At 41.4% G+C, this 8,800-nt stretch overlaps 1 pseudogene; it reads right to left on the reverse strand.

Annotated features, from left to right (window-relative positions):
* Positions 1-361: 361 nt before the first annotated feature.
* LOC147450919 (uncharacterized) lies at positions 362-1,154 on the reverse strand (annotated as a pseudogene).
* Between the last annotated feature and the right edge of the window lie 7,646 nt (positions 1,155-8,800).

Here is an 8,800-nt window from a genome sequence, read left to right on the forward strand (position 1 = left end):
GGCTCAGATCATGAAATATGCATAATCCCATCCTCTCACCACACAAGAATAGCATAGGTCTATCTGTCCGCAGAGTAGTGGCTAACTCGTGTATCTCATCTCTCATAGTAGGACTCCTGTCACTTGTCGAAACTATAGCCCCATGTGACATAACTCTCTGATGGTCATGTGATCCTGAAACATCAACATGGCTCAATGTTGTGGTCGTAACAGCCTCTCTAGGTAAATGCATGGTATGCTCCGTCACCCAAGGCTGTGGATGCTCTCTCATGGGTCCGCAATGTAATCGTCTCATAGTCAATGGCTCTATGTGTGGTGCACTCACGGAGGGTGCTCTCATCTCGATGACTCGTGGTGGCTCTCATCTCATCGTAAACATAGACTGTGAAGTGCTCATCATGCCGAATCTAGCTCTGTGTGGTGTCTGTGAGGACTCTGATGTCAATCTCGTCTCGGTCTCTATGCGTGGCTCTCTCAATAACTGGTCTCGAGACCTCTCAATCTCCAGTGTCAACCTAGATCTATGGTCATCGATAGAGTCCTGTGGAGCAATAGGTCTAGGTAGAAAGCCTGGAGGTGGTCTAATGGGTGATCTCGCTGTGTATGTGGACTCAAGCTGTGTATGTGGACTCAAGCTCAATGCCGACACTAGATGTAGGTGATCTAGGGCTAGGGATAGGTCGATAAGGTAGGCCAAAAATCATCGTGTAGGTACTATAATCATCAAGGCCATAAAAGGTCCTACTACCCATGGATCTACCAAAATCTACCTGAGGCTTTGGTACAGGCATCTGTGACTCTCTCAAATACATGCGTGCATCATCATCAACATACAAAAAACTATCATGCATACGACGTAACTGGACTGTCACTGGATGGTATCATGTGTCTGAAACATCCTCTAAGGATGGTACTGGGATCTCATGTCTAGAATGGATATTTTGTACTAGATAGAGTACATCTAAGAAATCTATGAGATGATCAGACCTCATGTGGTGGGCTCTGGCTCTAACTGACTAAAAAGCATGAGTAGAGTGATCATGAGGCTGAAGCCTCACAAAATAGCGATCGGTATAATGATCTCGATAACATAAATGTCTCTCGTACTCTCCTACTAACCATAGCAACACCAAATCGGAACCTCTCAGGGCCATGGTCATCATCAATCTAGAGAGTGAAAATACTCAATGATCATGTGGAAGCTCACTATGACTGATCTAGATCTCTCAAGGAATAGCAAGCAATATAATAAGTGTATGGCAAGATCGTGATGTGAATGGTGTGATCAAATGAAACTGTCACACGGGTGACCTATAGTCAATCATGCATGATAATAGTGGCTCATAAATCACATCACAATGATGTCAATGTGTAAAGAGTCCACTAAATCCTACAGTGTGCTATGTCAAACAAGTAAGCGAATCAGGCAAACGACTCTTCGAACATATGTACTCTCAGTGTCTAGTCGTGTATAAATGTGCGCATGAATGAAGTATATAAGAGAAAGTATAAGAGAGAGATCCTCGTAATAGAGGGTCTGAAAGAGGCCGACTAGATGCACACATGCATGGGACGTCTACAAAAAAACAGACGTCCATGCACACACTCTTTTTATTATCTTTGTTGACTTTGTTTCTCTTTCTCTCACCTAGATTCTTTTCTCACATGCCTTGTCTTTTGTTGACTTTACTCCCTTTCCACACACCTAAAAACAAGCATGCACATGTGCTTGACCCCCCATCCCCTTTGTTTGCTTGTGCACTACACTTTACACACACCCAAATTGAGGATGGTACACACCCCACTTAAATGATGCACACACCTAAATCAAGTAAGTTCACACACACACCTAAATCAAGTAAGTGCACACACACCTAAATCGAGTAAATGCATGCACACACACATCCAATTTAAGTAAGTGCACACACCTAAATTAAGTAAGTGCACACACTATTACGAGAAGTGAGACGTACGCGCGTACGAAACTAAAAATAGGTCGTGAAGTGCGTACACGCTCAATTTTGTAAAGAATTTTCTACAATTAACACTTCAAAGTTACACCCAAAATCAAATTTCTATGTATTTTGCATCCAAATTAGGTCGATTTTTGCTTTTTTTTGCTTAATTTTTACTAAACATTAGAATAATTAGCAATAGAATTAAGCAAAATTAAGCATATACAATTGATCAGCACACTTTGAACTTTGCAATTCAACCAATTTCACATCAATTTGCAATCAATTACAAGCCCAATTAAGTGTACACACACAAGCATAATCAAGCACTAATTGCTAATCAATGCACACTTAATCTAGCAAAAATTGGGCAGCATTTTGACGCAATTTTAGCAATGAAAAACTGACCCATAATCATCATACAACATCAAGCAATCCAATGCATTTTATGAACCCAATTGGCACCAATTAAACCATAATTTTCACTAAAAAATGTGCACTTTGCCTACACATAGGCACACTAATTGCACTTAGATTTGCACTAATTTTTTGTGAAATTTATCTTTAATCAAACTTGCAAATCAAATCAGCAAATGAATGGGTTAATGCACTCACAATAACATAAGCATTGCGTTAATTTTCCACTCCAATTGACGCCTACACACATGTGTGTGTACTAGCAACCGCTTAACCGCAGTTCACCTACAATCAATCAAGCACAAAACCTCATGTGTAGCATCATTTTCAATCAAATTAAACACATAAGAATGATAATCACACTTCAAATCAATGATTTAGCTATGTGTAACACAAAAATCACGTGTGATTAGAAAGTAATTAGAGAGCCTAATTAAGAAAAATCCCCTAATTACACACTAAAAAATCACTTGATTTCACTCAATTTTTTTGCAATTTCTTATCAAAAGAGTGTTTCTTAAGCCCTAAATAAGCATACACACGTATAAAGCACTCCAGTAATCAACGGATTAGTAGAAAATTAGTGAAAAAAGAGAAAAAAACATACAAATTAATCACAATTTCTTAACCAAATCTCACCATAAATCCACAATTCACCATCACCAACACCTAAAGCATAATCTAAACTACTTTAAAATATGATTAATGACTCTTCAACACACTAATGACTCCTTTAGCTTAGGTAATCAATCTCCGGCAACGGCGCCAATGTTGGGGGGTTGTTGCATAGCTCAATCCACCGACATAATGTCAAACTAATGGATCGATAACCCGGCTAGTGTATGAAGGCATGGAATCACTAAAAATGCAAGAAGAGGATCCTAAATAAGAGAGTTAAGAAGAAGAGAAAGCTATGGAGAAGGATAATCACTCAATGTCTACTCTCTAATCTTCTTTAATCTCAACAATCAAGAGGACAATGGGTGCACACTCTCATCAATCACACACACACATCAATCAAAAGCTCAATGAGCTCACAAATAATGTAAAAGTGAAGATAAATGAGAGAGGGAAACACTAATTAGAGACTAATCAATGCATAACTACACACCATAAACACAATTGACAAAGAGAAAGAAGAACAAGAGCACTTAGCTTTCCATTGCATGCCATAGAAAGTAGGTGAGCACAAGAGGAAGCCCCAACTCCAAACATCTTACCTCTATCTTCTCTACAAGATTTTCATGAAACCTTAACTCAACTGAGGATCCCTAAAAAATGACATAACTTTCACTTTTATACCTAGGGCATAAAAAATATGTCCGCCCGCCCATGAGATGCATAGAATTGTGTGCATCTCTATAGCTCCTAGGCATCATGGTAACATCAAATATACAAGCTGGAACTCATGTAGAGCCCGTAAATATGTCAAAAGTACATATACAAAATGATGTGTCTATCAAAAAATGAAGCAACGTATGCTAATACATCATAAGCATATGCTAAAAATAGCATACCTGAAGGTCATCTGCTACTTTGTGTTTGCGCTTCCAAACAAACCTTAATTACTCATGGACTACTAAAGAGAAGCTTACCTCCCAACTAATCCTTATGCTTCCGGATCTCTCAAAGCCATTTGAGGTCCAATGTGATTCTTGTGGTGATTGCCTTGGAGCAGTTTTTTTTCAAGAAGGGCATGCCATAGCATATGAGAGCCAAAGGCTTAATGGCGATAAATGGGTCTTGGTCATATAAGAAAAAGAGCCTTTAGTTGTTCTACATGCCCTAGAAAAATGGAAGCACTTTATGACTTAAACCAAGATTTTCGATAAATGAATGAGGTGGTAATTTTTTTTTAATGCAATTTAATTTTTATACTACTCACGTTGTTGGTAAGTATAGTCAAGTGACTGATGCACTTTCACAATGATCAAGAGTAAATGCGGTGTCTATGGAAACTCACGATGATCTATCTTCTATGATAGGTGAGTATGTTACTAACCACGACTTTAGAGACATAATGTCAGCCCTTTGTTGAGATGTCGAGCTCTACACCTTGAGCTGGCATCCACTACGGGTCTTGGCCGCTTACGGCATTTACTCATTGGCGTGTTGGGTGACCGACACGGAGGATCTCTGCCAGTGATTCTACAGCTGGACTACACATATAGTGCCAGCCTAGTACGCTTCCAGCGAGTTCACACTTAGTGACCGCATGTACATATGTGCTACTTTTCAGCTTTAATACGTAGTCATTTTGTACTCTCTTTTCTATGAAGAAGAAGAAGAAGCTTTCCATCTCTGTGTGCTTTGTGCTTGTCTTGTGTAGCTCTCTTGCATCCTCATTCTTTACATGGTATTAGAGCCTGGTGCAGGCAAGAGAGGCTAAGAGAGCAAGAGCATCACAATCCCTTCGTTCGCAATCCACGACCAGGTTTTAGGGGTTTTTCGCACAAGTTTCTGAACAGGTCTCCAAAGTGCAGTATACAGAGATTTACTGTACAAGTATAGTGGTTGTATGTATGCTTGATTGTGGACACTCGTTGAGTGTAGAAAGCGTTACAGGTACCACGATAGCAGGTTCAGCAGATTTGCAGGTTTTTGCAGATTGCAGCTATTTTGTCTTAGTGCTTCAAGATGTCTGACGGTTTCAGTCAGATTGTTACTGAGAATCTTGAGAAAAATAACTACCCTGCATGGAAGTCCAGAATAACAAATTTCCTAAAAGGAAAAGGTTATTGGGACTATGTAGAAGGAGACAATGAAAAGGAACCAGAGATTCCCGAGGCAAATGCTACAACAGAACAAAGGAAAGCTTTGAGGAACTGGCAACAAGGCCAGAGCAAAGTGATGTATTGGCTTTCTATGAGCATCACATATGGCATGATGGGCTATCTACAGGATGCTGAAACCCCCGCCATTGCATGGAGAAACTTAGGCAGAGTGTTCGAGGTGAACACCAAGGCCAGGAAGCTTTAACTAAAGTCGGAGCTAAATCAGGTTAAGAGGTACAACCTCTCAATCAATGATTATTCCTTGAAGATCAAGAGTATCATTGAGGCTCTTGGATCTATTAAAGTCTCAGTGGAAGACGATGACATTGTCCGTGCATGCTTGGATGGTCTAGGAGATGAGTATGTACATTTTAGGTCTTCCATGAATACAAGAGACGACATCCCCGTGTTCCAAGATTTGATTTCTATGCTTATTCTTGAGGAGAAGAACCTTGACACATCTTCTTCTCATGGCAGAAATAATTCTGAACAGGCCTTCTATTCTAACTCCAAGAGAGGTAGAGGTAGAGGTCGTGGTCGAGGCCCAAGGGGTTGCAGGGGCCAATTTCTGGAAGGTCAATCAAATCAAAACAATACAGGTGGCAGGGGAAACCAGTCTCAAGGCAGGGGGAGTCAAAGAGGTCGTGGTGCAGGATCAAGCAGGCAGCAACATACTCCAGATAGCAGAGAATGTTGGACTTGTGGTGAAAGAGGTCACATGTCACGTGACTGTCCAAAGGGAAAAGCAAGTGGAAAGAGAGAACACGGCAACTATGCATCTACTAGCAGAGATGCAGATGACAGCAAAAACGAGCGCATGTTTGTTATGCAGCATGTAATGAATACAATGACTGTAGAGAATTCCACCCAAGATGATGTTTGGTATGTGGATTCAGGTGCCTCTAATCACATGACGTCTCGTGGAGAGTGGTTTAGAGATATGCGCAAACCAGATGTGTTAGGCTATGTGCAGACAGGAGATGACATAGCTCACCCCATTGCTCATGTAGGGGACATACCTCTAAATACGAAGAGTGGGAAATCAAAGTACTTAGCAGATGTACTTCATGTCCCAAACATTACAAAGAATCTTGTTTCTGTTGGACAAATGGTTGAGCAGGGTTTGCAGGTTCGCTTCAATCCAAATGGCTATTATGTAGAAGATTTCCAGAATGGCTGTAAGCTGATCACAGAGGGCAAATGTGTGGGCAGAATGTTTACGCTGAATGTAGACATGCCTGAGGTAAAAGCTGCATTATTTGCACAGGGCACAGGTGTTGTGGTTGATGTTGACATTTGGCACAAACGCATTGGCCATGTCAATGAGCAGAGATTGCGTAGCATGCAATCAAAACAGATTGTAAAAGGTTTGCCCAAATTCAAGGTGGATGGTATGCATAAAGTGTGTGCAGCATGCCAGTTTGGAAAATAGTCAAAGGGCTCATTTCCACATGAGCGCAATGTATGTAAAAAGCCACTTGAGGTGGTGCACACAGATGTTTGGGGTCCAACCGATATTGCAAGTATACATGGTTGCAGGTATTATGTCTATTTCATTGATGACCATACAAGGAAAGTATGGGTCTACTTCATGCGTAACAAAAGTGAAGTGTTTGGTCACTTTCAAGACTTCAAAGTCATGATTGAGAAGGAGAGATATGAAAATCAAGACATTGAGGTCAGATGGAGGGGGAGAGTACTTCTCCAATGATTTTTCAGATTTTCTGCGAATGCATGGTATACGCAGGCAGTTTACATGCAGATATACTCCACAACAGAATGGGGTCGCAGAAAGGAAAAACAGGCACATTGCAGAGGTTGCACGTGCATTGATGAATGAGAAGAACATGCCTCATCATTTCTGGGCTGAAGCCATAAATACAGCTGTGTACATTATGAACAGGGCACCTACAGCTGCGGTGCATGATATAACACCTGAGGAAAAGTTTACAGGTACAAAGCCTGATTTGGCACACTTGAAAGTGTTTGGCTACATAGCTTACGTGCATGTACCAGATGAGTTGCGTAGGAAATTGGATCCTAAAGCAGAGAAATGTATTCTTGTGGGATATTCCCTTGAACAAAAGGGGTACAGGTGCTACAATCCTACTACACGAGAATTACGAGTGAGCAGAGATGTAGTCTTTGATGAGATAAGCAGCTAGTACAGTAATGCACATGGCACTATTGGGGCTGATGTAAAAGATGATGTGGTTGTACAAAATGTGAGGCTACAGTCACAGGTTTTGAGTGGACCACAAGAGTCCTCTTCTCGTGGCTCTGTTGAGAAACCATGGAATGGTAGACTACGTACGCAGGTTACTCCACCAACAGGTACAGGGAATGTATCACGAAAAGGAAAGGAAAAGGTTGATGAACCTCCCTTTATGGCTGATGCATCATCAGGTTTTTCACATGTAGACATGGATTCAAATGGTTCTGAACAAAGTCTTGATGAGGAATTTGGAATTCGGGCTGTTTGGACACCTGGTGTAAGGAAAGTACAAGAAGATGCTAGAGGGCAAAGGAGTGACCCAGGACCGCGCAGATCTAATAGAGTCAGAAATCCACTTCGGAAATTGACTTATGATGGGTATCTAGCGCATTACCAAGCCTACATGGCTAAGGTGATACAGGATGTGGAGCCCACATGTTTTGGGGATGCAGTTGGAAATGTGCATTGGGATGATGCAATGAATGAAGAGATGGCTGCATTGGAAGCAAACGACACATGGGAGTTGGTGCCATTGCCAAGTGGCAAGAAAGCTATTGGCTGTAAAAGGGTGTATAAAACCAAGCATAAGGCTGATGGTAACATTGAGCGTCACAAGGCAAGGCTGGTCGCAAAGGGTTATGCACAGACGTATGGCATAGACTATGAGGAGACCTTTGCTCCAGTGGCAAAGATGACGACTGTGAGAGCTGTCATAGCAGTGGCTGCATCTAGAGGATGGATTATGCATCAAATGGATGTAAAGAATGCCTTCTTGAATGGTGAGTTGCAAGAGGAAGTGTATATGGATCAGCCACCTGGTTATGTCGATCTAGGTTACCCAGATTATGTATGCAGACTTCTCAAAGCTTTGTATGGTTTGAAGCAGGGCTCTAGAGCATGGTATGACAGGATTGCCAAGTATCTTGTCAGTATTGGTTTTAGGAGAGCTCATGCTGATCATTCACTCTATGTACGTGAGAGTGATGTGGGGATTGTGGTTATTACCATATATGTAGATGACCTTATTATTGTTGGTGACAATGCTATGGAGATTGACCATGTGAAGGGTCTTCTCAAACAGGAGTTTGAAATGAAAGATTTAGGCGAGTTGCGCTACTTTCTTGGCATTGAGGTGATCAGGACTCCAGAGGGTGTATGGCTATCACAGAGACAATATGCTTTGGACATGTTGTCAAAGTATGGTATGGCTGATTGTAAGCCAATTTCTATTCCCTTGGATGTGAATGCAAAGCTGAGTGCAGAGAAGGGTGATGTTGTTGAGGATGTCAACATGTACAGGAAGATTATGGGTAGTCTAATCTACTTGACTATCACGAGGCCAGACTTGAGCTACACAGTAGGCTTGGAGAGTCAGTTCATGCAGCTTCCGAGGAAGCCACATTTGGATGGAGTACGATGCACACTTAGGTATGTGCAAG

This window comes from Adiantum capillus-veneris, chromosome 9 (genome assembly GCF_014529385.1).
Source record: "Adiantum capillus-veneris isolate H3 chromosome 9, ASM1452938v2, whole genome shotgun sequence".
NCBI classification, from domain to species: domain Eukaryota; kingdom Viridiplantae; phylum Streptophyta; class Polypodiopsida; order Polypodiales; family Pteridaceae; genus Adiantum; species Adiantum capillus-veneris.